This window comes from Ambystoma mexicanum, chromosome 2q (assembly GCF_040938575.1).
Source record: "Ambystoma mexicanum isolate Mex_15411 chromosome 2q, UKY_AmexF1_1, whole genome shotgun sequence".
NCBI classification, from domain to species: Eukaryota; Metazoa; Chordata; class Amphibia; order Caudata; family Ambystomatidae; genus Ambystoma; species Ambystoma mexicanum.
The window spans coordinates 95,371,192-95,391,584 of NC_090924.1; the positions used below are offsets into that span (position 1 = coordinate 95,371,192).

The 20,393-nt window shown below is 45.4% G+C and overlaps 1 protein-coding gene across 5 annotated transcripts in view; it reads left to right on the forward strand.

The window, feature by feature from the left end:
• The window catches only part of LOC138569187 (ankyrin repeat and fibronectin type-III domain-containing protein 1-like), a 2,784,778-nt gene that overhangs the window by 1,633,332 nt on the left and 1,131,053 nt on the right, over nucleotides 1-20,393 (forward strand). The gene's annotated exons all lie outside the window — the stretch shown is intronic.

The following is a 20,393-nucleotide window of genomic DNA, read 5'->3' on the forward strand; positions in this document are numbered from 1 at the left end:
TTTGTAAAGTGGTTCCACCCAAACATGGCAGTATCAGCATAATCCAATGATTGTGCAAATTGAAAGAGACAAAAATAGAAATATCTTAGAATACAGGGTTATTTGAATTAGTGCGTCCCACATATATTCACAGACCCTTTACCTAGGGTCTCACCCTAGCAGTTTAGGGTTCATCTACTCTGTGTCCCCTATATAGCTCAAAACCCCTACATCTAACGCCATTATTATATGTGCACCACAACCAGGCACAACCGTGTGCATGTGTCATTTCTAGAACTATCTTCACATTTAAAACAGTATCACCAGTCTCTGTGCCCTACCATCCCCTAGGCAATAGACGGACCAAAGGGTAATTATGTCACCTGTTCCTTGCATAGATCAAGCTCTGTTTACTTGGTTGGAATTTTAACTCTATACAAAAAAATAAAAAGATTCATGTGAACATAAGGCATACCCATTTAAGGATTAGCTAAACATACAGCGTGCCACATTTAAAAAAATACCATCACCACGACCGCCTGTATCCTGTTAACATCCGCTGGTTGAAAGAATGTCCTTCCACGTACACTATTGTGCTCATAAAATCAAACATTCTGATTCCCCAACCTGTGGGAAAAAACCCATCATGAGCCCAGTTACCTGAACCCCTAAACTGTTCTCAGCACGCCAACGTCCTGACGCTTTCTTGTCCACATGAGCGATCGCGCTCAGGAAGGCCCATTGGCAAAGAATGCGGTGATCTGTTCATTAAGGTATGCCAAAAGGACTGCGAGCAAAGCGCCCGCCTCTCAGCAACTTTGTTACATACTTGTGTTCCCATGGCAATGCTCGCCGTGAACGTCCTGACATACTCACGTCACTGCGGATTTCACCAATTGCTCTCGTAGTCCCACCTGCAACGTGTCAGGGGCAGGTTCCTGTTCGCTAAATGGTTGGTTAATACAATGGTTTGCCCAACCTAAAGGAATCGGAGTGGGCATCATGTGTATATCGTAAAGACATGTCGGAGTAGTGAAGGGTGTGTTTTTGTAAGCATTCCGTGTTGTTACAGCAACACGGTTAGTGATTAGGGTGATTAGGGTGCAACCTTTCTGTAGTACCATTACTTTTATTTGATACTGGAGAACATAAAATGTGTTGGACTCTTTCTCTATTCACTAAAGCTGATGTAAAGGTGAACTGAAAAGAGCTTCCATGCTGGTAGAGAAGCAGCACTAGGGCCACAAAATTAAGAGCTGCTTAGACATGGCCTGACATTATTTACGATTGCAATTGTTAGAAATATTATTGTGACTGGATGTGTCTATTATATTAAACAAGTTTGTCACCGGAAAGCAAAGTTTAACTGGGTAAATAAGCCATGTAAAGTATATCTGATGTCTTGTGGTGACTTCTCCTACATAAAGAAATGGGATCACCTTTGATTCACCTTTGATTCAATTCGAGTTTTAATCGAACAACATGTTTCTTGTCCCACATTTGTGACGTGGGACTGTATACTAAGGGGTATTAAACCGGTGGTGCACGCTTAGTGAAAGGAATGACATATCAATTAATATATCTTACAATACACTTATGATAGTTGTTAAATACTTTTGCGATGTCACTTCCTCTGATGCCTTCAGGGCAAAAGGTCACATAACATCACTTGCTGAGATGCTGTCAGGGTCAAAGGTCAACAGTTACATGATGTCACTCCTGCTACCCATGGCATTTTAGTGAATTGACATTTCTGTGCAAATGGTTTAAAAATGTATTTCTTTGTGCCACAAATGTTTGCATTCCATGGCTAGATATCCTGGAGTGGTCTGTCTAAGTATTAACAGGGTAGAGATATCTTTCTAACCTGGGCCTGTGTTACTACTGAGATAGAGAAAAGAAGATTTGAGGGGGAAAGAGGTCTTCATACAAAACAAGATCTATTTTTGCCAACAAAGGACCAATCTTAGGGCATCGACATCCCAGATGAGTAAGGAATGGAATGAGGAAGATGGGTGTGGTTGGCAATTTTCTTTTTTAATTCCTGGATCTGGCTTTTGGCTTCAATCCATATCAGTTTAATGTGGTGACTTATTTTTTTTAGCCTTCGCTGCATTTCGAAACGTGAACATTGCAGTGGTTGTATACGTGAGCGTGTCTTCTCTCATGTGCTTCCGTACGTGTCCTTGTATAACGGAGAAGGCTCTGCAATCTGCACTGAAGCCACTAAGACTTTCTGAAAATGATGTTCTCAATGCCTCCCTCTTATACAGTGCGTTTACAGCAATGGCTCTTGGGCCAGTGCCAGGGATGGGCTAGGCTCACAAAAAACAAGGGGGGTCCTGTAGAGTCTCTCTCTGGCGGACATTAATCTCGGTTACGAGAGCCTTACCCAGATTCTTTAGCTCACTATCTTTCACAGAGGAGAAATATCCAAAACATATCAGTCTTTGTCCTGCCTTGGGGCAGTCCAGCACTGAAATGCCAGGCAATTCTCCTCTGAACAAGAGTACCACCAGCAACTGCAGACACGTGTTTCTGTCTGGTTGGACCTCATCAGTAGGGTGGAGCTGTGCCTCTCTAAGAATAGCGAGCAAGGGGTCCACGTCTGGATTCCCCTAGTAACTTAGGGTGAGACCTAAAGTTACGTACAATATGCAAACAGCAAGGGGGGTCCTCGGAGTCTCTCTGCCAGACATTAGTCCTAGTTATGAGAGCGTTACCGACAGTATTAACTCACTTTCTTTCACAGGGGAGAAATATCCAAAACATATAGTCTTTGTCCTGCTCTGGGACAGTCAAGCACCAAAATGCTAGGCAATTCTCCTCTAAAGAAGAGTACCAACAGCAACCCTAGACATGTGTTTCAGTCTGGTTGGACCTCATCAGTAGGGTGGAGCTGTACCTCTCTAAGAATAGTGAGCAAGGGTTCCACGTCTGGATTCCCCTAGTAATTTAGGGTGAGACCCAAAGGTACTTAAATATGTAAAAACAAGGGGGGTGCTGAGAGTCTCTCTGCTCACACCTTGACTCTCAGAAGAGATGGTGACCTCAAGTCTGAAATGCTGTTTAACTTATTTCACCCCAGGATGACATCATGAAACCACCACTGTCCCTAGGACAACAGAATTCCAAAATGCAGAAAACCTGAGGTCATTCCGGGCCTAACAAGGGATGTCACGGCAGAACTGTTACTGAGTCATAATGGAGCTCCGCCAAGCGAACTTAGACGGTAGTAAAGATAAAGGGCTGAAAATGTTATGCGTTTTAATGTTTTCTTTAAAGTAACAGCTGCTCTTGGAGGCTGGCCTTGATCCAGAAGGCAGAGTCGTCATCCATCAGAGCAACTGGTCCATGTGTAAATATGTGTGCCCTTCAGTGGAAAAACACACTGGGCAAGGTGCATACTAGTGATGGAATATTTTGGAAAGTTCAGACTGGGAAAGAAATATTTGATAAGTCCGACCGCTGGCACTGTTTATATTTTTTGGTATCGTTTTTGGCTGTTTTGGTTTGTTTGCTACTTGGTGCTCTACTTATTGGAGTTCGGAGTTTAACTGGAAACACGCTACAAACCATCCACGGGTGTAATTCCACTTTTTCACCTTAGTCTTCCCACCCCACCTTATTTCCGTTGCACATTTTCAACTTTCTTTTAGGCCTTGTGTTGCCATTGTTGTGCTTGTTCCACGTGTCAGGTGACTTCCTACCCATTGCTCTTGACCCTTCTCTTTTACTCATAACACATGTACTGTGATTGGCCTTCTCTTTTTTTTCCATTCCTCGCACCTCTATCGTCACATTACCCATCTCCGCCCTCCTTTAGTGAACCAGATATGTTATTGGTTTCAGTCTCATCTGGCCATCTTTGTGTGCCACTCTTCACATTTTCTTTGGGGCCTGATTTAGACATTGGTGTAAAATAAAATTTGCTGGGTTTCTGCTGAAACAGCACACCTTATTTTAAGTTGGCAAGAGACGGGATTTACATCGTTTTTCCGCTAGCAGTAAGCTGGTGGAACATCTCCCGGTTCTCACACATGCCGGCGGAAAACCGGTGTAAAACTATTTTAATGCAAAAATAAAATAAGGCCACACTCTCAACACGCACCCCCTGCCCATTCTCTACATGTCCTAACTGTTATCGGCCCTGCCACTCTTTCTCTTGACCTGCCACTCTTTCTCTTCACCTGCCACTCTTGCTCTTGACCTGCCACTCTTTCTGTTGACCTGCCACTCTTTATCTTGACCTGCCACTCTTTCCCTTGACCTGCCACTCTTTCTCTTGACCTGCCACTCTTTTTGTTGACCTGCCAATCTTTCCCTTGACCTGCCACTTTTTCTGTTGACTTGCCACTCTTTATCTTGACCTACCACTCTTTCTCTTGACCTGCCACTCTTTCTGTTGACCTGCCACTCTTTCTCTTGACCTGCCACTCTTTCTCTTGACCTGCCACTCTTTCCCTTGACCTGCCACTCTTTCTGTTGGTTTACCACTCTTTATCTTGACCTGCCACTCTTTCTCTTGACCTGCCACTCTTTCTCTTGAAATGACACTCTTTCTGTTGACCTGCCACTCTTTCTGTTGACCTGCCACTCTTTGTGTTGACCTGCCACTCTTTATCTTGACCTGACACTCTTTCTCTTGTCCTGCCACTCTTTCTGTTGACCTGCCACTCTTTCTGTTGACCTGCCACTCTTTATCTTGACCTACCACTCTTTCTCTTGATCTGCCACTCTTTCTCTTGACCTGCCACTCTTTCTGTTGACCTGCCACTCTTTATCTTGACCTGCCACTCTTTCTCTTGACCTGCCACTCTTTCACTTGACCTGCCACTCTTTCTGTTGACCTGCCACTCTTTCTTTTGACCTGCCACTCTTTCTGTTGACCTGCCACTCTTTATCTTGACCTGCCACTCTTTCTCTTGACCTGCCACTCTTTCCCTTGACCTGCCACTCTTTCTGTTGACTGGCCACTCTTTATCTTGATCGGCCACTCTTTCTGTTGACCTGCCACTCTTTCTGTTGACCTGCCACTCTTTCTGTTGACCTGCCACTCTTTCTCTTGACCTGCCACTCTTTCTGTTGACCTGCCACTCTTTCTCTGGACCTGCCACTCTTTCTGTTGACCTGCCACTCTTTATCTTGACCTGCCACTCTTTCTCTTGACCTGCCACTCTTTCTCTTGACCTGCCACTCTTTCCCTTGACCTGCCACTCTTTCTGTTGACTTGCCACTCTTTATCTTGACCTGCCACTCTTTCTCTTGAAATGCCACTCTTTCTCTTGACCTGCCACTCTTTCTCTTGACCTGCCACTCTTTCTCTTGACCTGCCACTCTTTCTGTTGACCTGCCACTCTTTATCTTGACCTGACACTATTTCTCTTGACCTGCCACTCTTTCTCTTGACCTGCCACTCTTTCTGTTGACCTGCCACTCTTTATCATGACCCGCCACTCTTTTTCTTGATCTGCCACTCTTTCTCTTGACCTGACACTCTTTCTCTTGACCTGCCACTCTTTATCTTGACCTACCACTCTTTCTCTCGACCTGCCCTGCCACTTTTTCTCACTTACCTTCTTGGCCACACAGGTGCACGTTCGCTAGACCATTGAATTATTCTTTCTGCTAATCTGACCATAAATAAAGTCACCAGATTACTCATGACACCAAGAACGCCCTATTCCAGTCATGGGCTTTGCTTTTTCTCAAGTTTTACTTTAGTCCATGTTATTTAATCAGAGTGGCTCGAGACTACATCTTTCAGAATTCGATTTTATGGAGACATGAAGACACAGGGTTGTGTGTGATGGTGCCTCCAGCACCACAAAGCCACCTGGTCATCTTTATCATACATTCTAACATTTCAGATAGCAGAGCTTTCTCTCGTGATGCCATTGCAACTCCAGTCCTTAGAACGAGTGGCTATTGTTTTGCAGCTTCACATCTTAAAAAGCAAATGCATGGCAATGGTTATACAGCATTCTCGTGGGCAGGCCTAGGACAGCAAAGGTATCACACAGGGTAGGTTTTGGGGGGATGGAACATCAGGGCTTTACCTCAATTGGAACAAATTAGTCTAATTAGGCCCTCTGCCAGGCACGGCACCAGCCCCGACAGAAGGTATCACTCTGCTGGGACGCCCAGCCTATGTCTCTGAGAGCAAAGGGCGATGGCCACATTTCTGACCTCTGAGAGCGTTGTATTTATGATGGGTTTTTTAAGGTTTCCTTTAAACAATCATTGACGTGATGGCAGCTACAGCAAACGTAGAGGACAAAAGCCTGCCCAGGCCATATTAATATACCACTTATAATGACGCCAAAGCAGAGGCGTTGATAGGGAGTAGCTGAGGGGGCTAGAGCCCCTGTTCTTTTGGTTGTAACCCCGGTTAGAAGCTCAGGGGCGACAGTCAAAAGGCTGGCTGGCCCTGAGTCCCGAAAGTCCTGACATAAGTGTTGCCCAGATCTGTTCCAGACCTAGCAACGGCCCTGCGCCAAAGGCTTAACTGCTCCAATGATTACAATCTTTGTGAAACGTAACAACATCTGAATTGGGACGAAAGGTGGATCTAATTGGTAAAGGAAGGTGTAATAGCTCTTCAGCCGCCAGATCTCATAGGAAGGGGGTAAGTCGACAGCACAAAGGGTTTATAGCGCCACTCACTGCCAGCTTTCTAAACTTCCATCCAGCCCCCCGCCCAAAATGTTGGGGCTGACTCTATCTGCCCCTGCCATCTGCACTCAGCAGACCTATCGCAAAGCATCCACACCCTTGACAGGAACCCGTTTAGACACCACTGTTATCCCTCACGACACTCAGATTTGGCCAGCTGGAACTCGCGTCTAACAGAACAAACCATGTCCAAAAAAATTCAGAGAAACAGGATCTGATTTCACCCTCGAATTACTTCCGGTTCAGTTTCAAGGCGTAGGGCAGGAGTGGGCAGGTAAGTGTTCTTTCACCAAGGATCATCTGTTTGCCAAGACACATTGGGCCTCATTAAAACCCTGGCGGTAGCCTTAAGGGCACGGCTGCCGCCGCTAATGATTTTTTACCGGGTCCCAGAAAAGGGCAATAACCGGGTCATGCCGACCTTGGCGGACCCGGTTATTGCCCTTTTCTGGGACCTGGTCAAAATCAATCCCCATTCCCATTTGAGCCCCATAGGGCTCAAATGGGAATGGGGAGGATGCTAACAACGGGCCCGTTAATGATGGGCCCGTTGTTAGCATCCTGGACTGCTAGCGGGACCCGCTAAGGGCGCCTGGTCTGACCAGGCGTTCCTTAGCGGGTCCCGCAGCAGTCCTCATGATAGGGCAGCCCGTAATGAACGGTGCCGGTCCCGTACCGGCGCCAATCATTACGCGACCACCAGGGGCCTAATGAGGCCCATTCTTTTCACAATCATTTCTGGTAACATTTCAAAACATTGCAAGCTGATTAGTGACCATTGACGATGCTGATAACGCCAACACCCACAGACATGATAATATCAGTACAGTTGTTGCTTAATTACGTATTATTTTTTGAAACACCCTAAGCTAGTTAGCTAGAAATGACATTTGAGATCCTTCAGGTCGGCCCACGGATTTTATGCTAACTTCTGCTATGTAAATTGTTGTATTTAACCGTTTCCTGTTCTTTACTTTGCCTTATTCTTGCATTATTGCATATTATGAGTGTAAATACTCGTGTGTGACCTACAAATTGAAATGTACTTGTACAACTAGCCCAGATACCTCCGGGTTTGGTGCGCCATATAAATCAGTAAACAAACACACTGCCAAACTAGCTCTTGAATTAACAAAAATGTCAGCTGCACACGGGTTATTATCAATATGGTTCGCTGCATCAAGGTTCGTGGCTCTGCGCAGGTTTGCTCTTGCCAGCTATCAGCGGTCTGGGAGTTTATAGCACCAGGAAATATTATTAGCTTTTAGTGCAGTTCGGGTGTTGCCCGTTCTTTTGCCGGTAGGGGGAGCTCTAAGCATGACTAGAAGCCTCTCAGTTTGTGGCTCATTAATGCACTTCGCCCTTGACACGCCACAGCTCCCTTAAACGTCCTCGCAGGTCGCTTCTGTTTTCATACATTTGCAGAGGGCATTGGAAAATAAAATTATTACAGGAATTATTTATGTGTGGACGTCATATCAGTCACGATTCTCGCAGAGCGCGACTCGTTCATGTGTCGGTAAATTCGCGCGATACTGCCTCCTAATCCAAGGGGTGCCGGGAGGGTAGCCTGTCACGCAGAGAGCAAGTGCCAGTTGGCGTAAGATCCATGTCAGGGGCAAAATATGTTTAAATGTACTCTTTATAAGGGGTGTGACTCGTCTCAATCTTCAATGTATGGGGAACGAAACGCACACGTTTAGAATGTGTTGCCCTTTTGTCCGGCCTCCATAAATACTATCAAGTGCCCATCCCACCTCAGATCCTTTCCAGCTGTCTTTGGCACCTAATCATATTCCTTTTAAAAGTTTTTTTTTTATGGTGGCAATATTTATTGTCCCATTTAGCATTGTCGAAAGGGAGAGTCGGGAAGCAAGTACTGTCACGAGGAAGAGTTGGACTAGGAGTAATAGAGAGTGCCGGTAAGTAATCCACCCCACCGCCCCCGCTACCTACCTCTAACATCCTTGTCTCACAATTACTTGTGAGGCATACCAGCTCAATGTATTGAATGGGTTTCAAGAAACACACACACAACCAAACTCAGGCACACTACGCAGCACCAAATTATTTACAGCAAACTATAATCAACCAGAGCTCAAACGGGACCAACACATAGGACGTCAGCCGTAAAAGCACCCACGGCTACTCTGTGTAAATTCAGGCAGTAATGCCAGACAAACGTGTGGCTCCGTGTGTCATTCCTGAAAACATCATCCGAGGACACCTCCTGAGCGTCTGCCCATGAAGCACCCATCACACTTGTGAACCCGCCCTATTCCCTCGGGGGGCGGGGGGTGTATCAGAGGATTGGTATGCCAAGGATATAGCCTCCCTTCTCCATTCACCAACTGTAGGAACTGAAGCGTTAAGACCAGGCCGTGCTCCAACCAAAGGTGCCAAAGAGATGATCAGATTTCCTGAAGAGCTATTAGAGCTCCGAGTAGATTAACACTTCCCTCCTGGTCAGGGGGAGAGGAGGGAATGCAGGCAGAAGGCCTTTTGACCAAGAGGTGGCCATAACATTTGTACCCCATGCTTCCTGACAGGTGAATTGCGTACCGAACTTGGGAGTCTTCACTGGGGTGAAACAAACAGGCCAAGCCTGGGCGTTCTAATCTTCCTGCAGAAGACGAGAAACACCTCCTCTGGAAGTTCCCACTCCCTTCAATGAAAGATCATGCTTAGCTTGTCTGCTACCACATTATACAGGCCCCTGATATGAACATCCCTGAGAGAAAGTAGGATCTTCTCTGCCCAAACCCCCAGACTATCAGCCAACAGACCTCAAGGCCTGTAGGGAGACCCACACTGTCTATTGATATAGGAGACAGCTGGGTGTTGTCCGTCACCAATAATGCCCGGGAGAAGGCCCTCAGTGGCAAAATGCCCGGGAGAAGGCCCTCAGTGGCCGAAATGCAGCTGCTAACTCCCTTCAGTTGGAAGAATGTGGCGCTTCCCTTCCAAACCGTTCTTCTTGATGGGACTAGTTTTCTACCACCGCCACCCTAATCCATCATGCTGGCGTCAATGGTAAGAATGGTCAGCCAGGACTGGGTTACAAGGAACATGCAAGAGGCCATGTGTCCTAGTGTTCTGAGGAATGCCCTTGCCATTCCTGGGAGGAGGCCATCAGAGTACACAGGATTTCCTGCAATGTCATCACTCTTAACTCCTGAGTCCAGAACCAGGCCCTAATGAAGTGGGGGTCCAGTGATGGAGTCAGCTGTAACTTGTCCCAATTGACGAAGAATCCCATACTCTCCCAGGTCCTGCAGGACAGACGAACATGATTCATCAATGAACTTCTTGATGATGGCTTGATGAGCCAGCCCTCCAGGTAGGGACATATCTGGACTCATGGTAGATGCAGACTTGCCACCATTGGTTCCATGATCTTTGAGAAAACTCTGACAGCTGTCTTCTGTCCAAAAGGGGATGGCTCTGAACTGTATGTGACTCCCTCACACTGAGAATGTCAGGAATTGCTGATATTTCCTCCAAATCGGCACATCGACATATGCATTCTGGAGGTCTCAGGATGCTAAAAAATCCTCTTTCGGAATCACGGGAATCATCCTCCGAAGGCACTCCATTTTGAAATGATGGTTCACCATTGAGAGCGTCTCAGTTCTATGATTAATCAAACTTTGCTGCTGGCTTGGGAACCAGGAGCACTATTGAGTGTATTCCCTATGCCCTCTTCTTCCAGGGGACCAATCAGATGGCTTTCTTCCGATGAGGTTCCTGGACGACTTGCTGCATTGCCCTCCTCTTGATCTTGCTCCTGGGAAATGAAGTCTGAATGACCCTTGGTGGATTGGGGATTGCAGTGAATTTCATTCAACAACTTCATCCTACACTCTGATTGGCCCAGGCATCTTTGAATCACCAACGCCACACTTACCAAAACCTTTGGAGGCAACCCCTACTGGCCTGACGTATGTTCTTCTGTGGCTTCTGTGGGAAGGGAGGTCCCCTATTCTTGAAGACCATCTAGATGTACCCAAAGTCTGTGAGTTGTATTCCCTGAGGGCAGGGATGGTCTCTGGGTTAAGCATGAGGTTTAGACTTCGGGTGTGTCTTTCTCCTAAGATTGCCCACATGCGTGTCTGCTCAAAAAACTTAGTGAGCCTTCTCCTCCAGAGAGTCCACAAACAACAAATGTCCTTCAAAGTGAACCTACATGGCAACCGTCTTGTGATGGGAGTTGGTGTGCCAATTCTTAATGTGTATATGACGCCGACCTGCATTGAATTACCCGATCGCCATGGCCGAGGCTTTACCTTCATTGTACGTCAGGTCCAAATGGAATTCCACTTGTGTTTGATGGACTAGCGAAGTGTTGCAAGATCTGTTCCCTCCTGTAGTGCCTTGCAAACTGACTCAAGCCCCCCTAGAGCTGTCTCTGTCATATTGGAAGAATAAGTAGATGCCCACAAGATGAGATGTGCCCTCCACAAAGCATTTCTTAATGCATCATTCATCTTCTTATCCGTGGCATCTCTGATTGTTTCCTCTGGGGCCATGGAGGATCGACCCACCAGGTTTGGAAGAATAGAGTCCACCGGGATCCTCTCAGGAGTAGGGAGGATGAACAGAGTGAAAATACCTGGACAAGGAGGGAGTAGCCTCTGTTCTGTTCCAGGAGATAGACTAGATGGGTTAGGACGAAATTACCTAACCCGAAATGACTATCCTCACCAAAAGACCTAAAACACACACCACAAAAAGTTCTAACTACCAAAAGTTCGAACATTTTGTGGTATGTGTTTAGGTCTATTGGTGGGATCGGTCTAAAATGTTCTTTTTTTGAAAAGGCTGCAGGGGGCTGCAGGGGCTTCCCCTGCAGCCCCCTGCTCACTAGACTGTACAGAATAGTGAGCAGGGGTTGTGGGGAATACCCATGCAGCTCTCCCGACAGACAAAAAAAGGCTTGGGGCTGCAGGGGTGTCTGCCTCAACACCCCGCTCACTATACTACACAGTGTAGTACTCCGCTCACTATACTTAACAGTATAGTGAGCGGGGGTGGCGGGGGAAACCCCTACAGCTGCCCAAAAAAAAAAGAAAAAAAAGAAAAGGACCGTGCGGCACTGGTTCCCGATCACGGAAGTTAAAGGGAACCAGCGCCACACTGACACAGCGTGAAGGAAAGGTAAGTAGGGGGGCGCAGGTATGTTAGGGGTGTGGATGGGGGTGTATGTTTATTTGGTTTTGTAATGGATGTTGGCATGGGAAATGTACAAACATTTTGTACTGTGTACATTTCCCATGCAAACATTTCCGTCACGGGTTATTCCGCTGCAGAAAAATCATGTAGATCCGACTAGGTAGGCTTTTCAAAATACCCAGAGGTTTCTAAGTGCAGACCCGGGGATCGAACCTGTGTTGCTCCGTGCTGTCTTGCTTCCCCGGCGAGCACGTTGCTGCTGAGCTATCCTCTAGAGACACAGTTGTGGTCCACACTGACTAGACCTTCTCTGTATCTGAGTGGTCACCGCATCAGCCTTCCTTTGTTTTAAACTCTGTCAGCATCTATCTCTTTTTCCACCTCGCAGACGTTCCCTCCCAACTGTGCGCGCACACCACACACACACACGCACAATCAATCACTCTTAGACTCCCCTTCCTCGCACTGAATCCCAAATGCTGATTCTCCTGCTTCCACAGAAGAAGCTCTCTGAGACCCAGCCACCAAGGCCACCTGTTCCACTTTCCACATGAATCGGACCCATAACACCACTGTGGTGTTACGTTCTAATTACTTATAGATTGCATGCAGATGCCACAGTTTAGCCCCCCCCCCCCCGACGCTAGGTGGAAACTGTATTTGTTTTTGTGTTTGTGGAGGGTTTTATGAAGTGTGAAGAGATGCCCCTTGACATCTCAGCACTGTCGAAGCTGGTCCAGACCAGCAACAGGCAGCAATAATGCCAGCAACAACCAGCAGTACAACTACGTTATAGATCCCTAAAGAGAAGGGTATTGTGTTGTATTCTAAAAGACGTGCGACTGTTCTAGTTGAACAGCTGAACTGGCAAGATTACGCCAGTTCATTGAGGTCAGCACCTCAAATTATTTTCCACCAATGTTAGCTTTGACGAATTCATGAACAATCAAGGCACAGATTTTCTGCAGCCAAAGGTTTCTTTTTGGGAAATAGCAATAACTTGGACATAACATGAATACGAACTGAGTAATGTGAAAGGGAGATGCAATCCATTTTAAGGGATAGAAAGCTAAATAACTATTTAGCGGTAAGCAGGATTTAGAGAATAGAAAAGTCTTTAGAGCCCATCTAAAGCTTAAATGATCCTCAGTCTGAAGAAGGAAAGTGGAAGACTACTCAGAAGTCTAGCTGCAAGACCGAGACATGCAGCCTCCCATTGTTGTTTCCTGAAGGCAGGGATACTCAGAGGTGTCTGCAAAGAGGAGCGCAGCATGCAGGCAGCTTGCTGCTTCCTTAGTTCTTCCTGCATAAAAATAGTCACGCCCCATCTCTGTTGAATGACACGATGAGCAAAGGATATGCATCCGAATTTGACACTCGGTTGAACAATTAGTGCTGGGGTGAAAGGGCAGGAGACATGTGCCCATTCCATCCAGCATTCTGTAGTCTTTGCAGTTTCCTGCGGAGGTATTTGCAATCCCCATGTAGGCACTATTAGCACGGCCCACTTTGCACATAATGAGGGCTAGAGCTACTTGTACCTTTTGAGGAAAGGTTGGGATAGGGAATATCCTTCTTAAGGCACGGGGAATGCAAGTTCCTGATTTGCGAACTGCTTGCTGCAAGCTGGGGGCATCAGGTAAAGTAGTGCATCCTGTGTGATTCCTGGGCTTTTCACTTTTGCCACCAGCTGAGGGCATGGGCTGCAGTCCAGATGGCCAGTCTGGTGTCAATTGTGGTCGTTGTGCTGTTGGTCACATTTTCCTTACATTTTAAATTAGTGAGGACTGCAGTAAACATTTCACTCGTTTATAGGAATGGTTCTTTTTTGTATCTATGCAGCTGACTGTTTCCTTTGAAGTCTTTTTTGTTACCCTTTTTTATTGTTACTATTGTATTGTGACTATTGCACTAGTTCATTTCTGTATCAGAATTCCTTTCTTCCTGCTGCATCAAAGTTGCATTATAATTTGTTGAGGTATTTTGTAACAATTATTTGTATTGTTATAAGATGGAACCAATTACATAATAAATTATCTCCTGTTTACAGCAATAAATATTACACAACCTAAACAAAATTAACACACTGACACAACTAAAAGCTTGTTTTTTCTTACAGAGGTTTATCTGGGAGCCATCCAGAGCAATCATTTTCCCCATCACTCCTTCACTGGTAACCCACTCTATATCATTCTCTAACACCCACCCACCACTCCCCACACTTCATCAATTACCCACCGTCACTTGCCATCCCGGTGAAGGTCTCACGGGGGTTTATTGTCTGGCGAGTTGAACAAGGAGTGCACCAGGGCATTCCATGCTGCCACATTCTCAGAGCTTTCACTCACTTCTGCCTGAATGGCCCTATACCACATTGTGACCTCAGACATGGACCATCGTCTTAGGTCGCTCCACCGACATGTTACGCAAGGGACCTCCTTAGATATCCAAGCCATTGCTATCCTGCTTTGGTGAGCACCCCTGCCAAATCCAGCATCTGGTTTGTAGCTTTCATTTCGCAGGTCTCAGGAACACACCAAGAAAATAGGCCTTCAGTGACCAATTCCCACTCGCGATACCCACTCTTTTTAGCCCGAACTCTATCTCCTGCCAAAACCTCCCAACCACAGGGCAAACCCAAAATATATGCAACATGTTTGCCTTCTATGCCCCACATTTGGCACACCCCTGTTAATCGAGCATGGACATTTTCATATAAGATGTGGTATCATGTAAGCCCTTTAAAGAACGAAAAACTGTGCCTACCATTCCTAAAAACATTCTTCAGGTACAACAGCACTCTGCTCCACTCTTGCTCCGAGAATTCCCTGTCCATGTCAGTCTCGCAGTTACTTTTAACCTCTGAAGCCTCAGGTGGTAGTGCTTTGAGCAAACCTTGATAGACTATCGACACCCAGTGACCCCCCCCCCTCGGACACACCATACATCAATCCCAACATGCTATTTTCCTCTGGGGGCTCCGGTAGCCCTTGCCACGCTCTCCTAGCTTTGTGTACAAGCCTTGAATACATCATGAATTGACCAGTATACACCTTAAACTCTCCAACAACTTCTTGAAAGCACAGGAGCCCTTCAGCAGAAAACAAATCTGCGAGTGTTTCCACCCCTTTCTCTTCCCTTTGAGTATGAGTCAGCGTGAGATCCTCTCTATCAACTCGATAAAGTGCCACCAAGAGAAAGTTGGGGGAATACGGTTCACCAACCCACCTGCTGTGATCTTGTACCAAAGGGGCACCTCGAAGGCCAACTCAGAGTACGGGAAGCTAATCAATGAATGGATCCGCTGGGTGCTCTGTAAAAGCACATCCGGCTCGCATCACTGCTAGCCACGCCCCCATAAATTGTTGAGCTCTGGGGAGAATATTTTCTATGTCTTTGAGACAGTTTCTTGGTGGGTATGTACTGGGTAAAACAGGAACTGATCTTTTAGTTTGAATGGTCATGGTATTTGCATCCATTTTCATCATCATTTTATGAAACTACTGTTCTGTTAAAGCTGACATCTGTGTTTTTAGTTGTGATTATGTAATGTTATGATGGAGATGTGGGGAGTTACCCAAACTGTAAGGCGTACCATGCTGCGTAGCATCTACATCAATCTATTGCCTTTGGTGACATTTTGCCTCATGTCATCTGCCCACTTGAGCAGACCACATCATGTTCGCTGCGACAATTAAAACAAAACCCTTATATCAACTGTTAGTGATGTTGAGGGGCCATTTCACATCTATATTGGCTCTGATGAGCTCATACATCGCATCCACTGTGAAAAACACTGAACTGGTCTGTACCACATACTGGTTGACAGTGACATTGAGGAGCAGACACATCAAACTAATGTTACATGGAAGCAAGATTGCGTAAGGTCTACTGTGATGATAGCAGCAACCGTATCACATAGGCAATGGCGCTGAGAAGTGACTATGATAACATAATATCCCCTGTGACACTGAGGTGCGACCACCACAGAGCCACTGTGATAGTGAGCAAGGGCCGAATCATATTTACTTTGACAGTGAGTAGAAACTGCATTTGATCCTCTGTGGCACTGAGTGAGGAGTATACCAGCTCTAGTCAGATGATACGTAAGGGATGTATTGGACACACTGAAAAGATAGGTATCAGATCTTTTCTGACACTGATTTGTTACATTTTATTTGATATCAAGCATTTATAGCACCCATACTTTATATGCAATTTCATAGTTGGAGCGCTTTACAACAACAAAAGTATACTCCTAGAACAACACGTTTACAATTTACAACAACATCAAACCTTACTTCCTATAAAAAGATTAACCTTAATAGTAGCAGTATACAAAGGAGTGTAGCAGAATTCAATCAATATGTTAATTTGGGAAAAGTTGAGTTTTTCACAATTGTATTAAGGAAATCAGAGTAGATGCTGGAGTTATGGCACTAGGCGTACTATTCAAAAACCTTGGTGTAGCTCTCTAAAATTAATTTTCGTTTCTTCCCAGCAGATGGAGGTTTTGGGCGGGATTAGCAGGATGACCTAGATTGAGACCTTTATAAGTTAGGCAACCTAATTTAACAAGGATACGTGATGTGTACAGAAGCTAATTTAGAGACATTAAAGCTGCCTCTACAAAATTAAATGTATGGCCTCCTACAACCAGGTTGCATTCATCGTGCAATGCTACTATAAGCGGTCCCAGAGTTCTACAATAAACCGGTTTAAGATGTCTTTTGCCCCATCTTATATGAAACAAGACCAAGGGCCTCATTACGACCCTGGCGGTCCCGTGATGAACTGTTCCGTGACGGGAACGGCACCGTTCATTACAGGATGCCTGATTACGAGGTCCCCTAGCTGGACCCGAAACAGACATCTGGCAAAACCAGACGTCCTTTCCGGGTCCCGCGAGGGGACCAAGGAGCTAATAACGGGCCTGTTATTAACGGGCCCGTTATTAGCTCCATCCTCATTCCCATTGAGCCTTATGGGGGCTCAATTGGGAATGGGGAATGGTTTTGTGCATGAGGAATTGCCGGGTCCTCCAAGGTCGGAATGACCCGGTTATTCCTCATTCACAGAACCAGGTATTGGAGCCCGATATGGAGGCAGCCATGTCCTTATTAAGGGCATGGCTGCCTCCATACTCGTAATGAGGCCCCAAGTATTGAACAATGAAATGAAAAGAGAGGCTCTGAATTTCATTTTATCCTACGAAGAAGAAATAACTGATAGTACACCAATTGGACATTCTTGATCAAATGAGAAATCATGGATAATTTGGTGTCAAGACGATATCTTAAAGAGTTAACTGCAACCTTTGCTCATGGTGTTTTCGTCCCAACACTGAGTCGGGGATGCACTAAGTGAGGGGTGTATCACTCCACCATGACCCTGAGTAAGGGGTGTAACTGATCTATGTACGACCTACTGTGAAAGAGAAGTAGAGAGAGATGACAACCGGAATATATTACTTAACCAGGAGTTCATCAGATCTGTCGTTAGATTGTTTGTTGTGAGGCCACGTCATGTCCTTTATGAACATGTGGAGTGATTGCACCATATTGACTTGGGTACTGAGGAGCTGCTGCTTTTGATCCGTCCTGATATTAAAATGTCAAAGATCTATAGGAACTCTAAAGCACCATCAGTTTGGATTACCTGTCACACTGAGGAGCGATTGCCTTGCAGCACTGTGTGACACTCAGGAACAACCACAGCAAATGCACTCTGATGCTGATTATTAACTATGTTAGAGTCTGAAACTAAGGATCAGAGGGATTCACTCACATTGATGCGTGACCGTGGTAACGTACAGCCTCTCCACTTGTCTACATAGGGTAATAATATAGTTTTCCATCACTGTGTAAGACAAAAGGAAGACACACACCTAGAGAGATGATCCAAATGCAGAGGTCTACCAATCCTCCTGATCACCAATACCCCAGATTTAATAGCATTTGACCTGAGGCAATTAGACTTGTAGGCATTCAATGACTACATTATGATCTTTGCAATGTCTGTACACGTGTCTTAAGAAATGCCAAAGCAGGCAGCTTGTGAGCAAACGCAAACGTTAAAGGAGATTGGTGAAAGGGATCATAATTGTAGAATTTAAAAGAAGGCAGCAGGGAGTACTCAGGCACTGCAGAGTAGAGGCTGCTTACCAGAGCCCTACACGTTGGTGACATGGGCTACCTTCTGCTATAAACTCACACCTTACCTTTTGCGCTCATGCTTTGCTGACTTTTTGTTTCAATAAACTTCATGAACAGTAAAAACGATTAGCTTCCATGATATTCCTAATATTTTACATACTTTTCAAAAGAATGTTTTGGTGTAGGTTAAGAGGTGAATGTGGACATGTTTATGGGTGGTGGTGGTGCCACTGTACTCGACTTAAGAGGGAAAGTTGCACATATTGGTCATTTTTATTGGCTGGATGAGTCATCTTTTGAGTACATCTCGGGACTCTCTTGGGCCTAATTTATCACTGACAGACGCTGCACACTGCCTTGTCGCATGCTGTTTATCAATTCATCACTAGGTGTCTCCTTCACCTTCATGGCCTGGCCCAGACAACTCAGGATGACTGGGCAGTCCAATACAATGCATTGTGGTTCATGTGCCATTGGTTCTCTTTAACAGTGTTCATTAGAGGGTAGGATTCTTACGTGGAGTTCCCTTGACAGGGTTCAACCATGAAATGTGCCTCAGGAGCCAGAGAAACATCTTATTAACTGGATGTTCCCTAAATCAAGTGATTCTCAGCTTCCTATCAGCACCCTAGTTGTTATTTTAAGTGCATTCAATAAACTACACATTCAGCACCTGAGGTATTTAACAGCTGAATTGCATTTAAAAATGTGTTTATTTATTGATTTGCTCTATCCCTTCTTTTCATTCCCTTGGGAGGATAGCTCAGGGGCAAAGTGTTCGCCTTGGAAACACGACCTCAAGGAGCACCACAAGTTCGATCCCTGGGTGCGTGGTTAGAAACCTCTGGGTATTAAGTGTGCTATAAATAACCTATCCTATTGTATGCGTTTTTTGTAGTCTACATTTCTTTGGGTGGAGGATGTATGCATTTATCTAATTTCAAACGTTTCTTTGGTAATTTATTCCAACAAAGATTAGGAGAAGATCACTGCAGCCCACGGAATGCCTGAGAATATGTGCAGAATGTTTTGTTACTTTCTTAGTATTTATTGTCTTGTTTATCTCATTTGTTTCAGTACATAATCTTATTAGTTTATTTAGTAGTACATATTTTTATGAGATACGCACCCTTACATATGCTTTTCTGATTTTACCAGCAGAGGACTACACGCCCCATAATGAATGGAATATATTGGTATAGACTACACGGTTTATAGTGATTGCATCGAAAAAAAGCAACGACAGACCAAAGCATCTAATAAAAAGCATCGAATGCCAAAGCATCGACAGGCTATCTTTTACACGTAAATGTGCCTTTACATCTAAACCAGTTCATCGAAAATATAAATGGACTGGTTTCAATGTAAAGGCACTTTTACGTGTAAAAGATAGCTTTTCCAATGCTTTTTTTTGTAACTTGAAAACGTTACATGGAACTGTCCAGTGCTGAAATTTCAGCACTGGCCAGCTCCTTCTAACATTTTTTTTTATATTGAGGGGTTCCCCCCAACCCCTATGCCCACCGCCCAACCCTAACCCTAACGTAACCCTTAATCTAGCCCTAGCCCCAAACCCAACCTTAATTTAACCCTTAATCTAACCCTAGCCCCAAACCTATCCCTAGCCCCAACCCTTATACTCACCCTAACCCTAGCTCCAACCCTAAACCTATGTAACCCTTAATCTAACCCTAGCCCAAACCCTAACCCTAGCCCTAACCCTAATGTAACCCTTAATCTAACCTTAGCCCCAACCCTAACCCTACTGTAACCCTTTATCTAACCCTAGCCCCAACCCTAATCTCCAAACCGAACCCTAATGTAACCCTTAATCTAACCCTAGCCCCAACCCTAACCCTAACGCCAACCCTAATATAACCCTTAATCTAACCCTAGCCCCAAACCTAACCCTAATGTAGCCCTTAATCTAACCCTAGCCCCAACCCTAACCCAACAACCCTAGCCCCAACCCCAACTCCTAACCCTAACCCCTAACGTAACCCTTATTCTAACCTTAGCTCCAACCCTAACCCTACTGTAACCCTTAATCTAACTGTAGCCCCAACCCTAACCTCCAAACCGAACCCTAATGTAACCCTTAATCTAACTCTAGCCCCAACCCTAACCCTAGTGCCAACCCTAATAACCCTTAATCTAACCCTAGCCCCAACCATAACCCTAACCCTAATGTAACCCTTAATCTAACTCTAGCCCCAACCCTAAGCCAACAACCCGAGCCCCAACCCTAACCCTAACGCCCACCCTAATGTAATCCTTATTCTAACCCTAGCCCAACCCTAACCCTAATGTAACCCTTAATCTAACCCTAGCCCCAACCCTAACCCCCAACCCTAGCCCCAACCCTAACCCAACAACCCTAGCCCAACCCTAACCCTAATGTAACCCTTAATC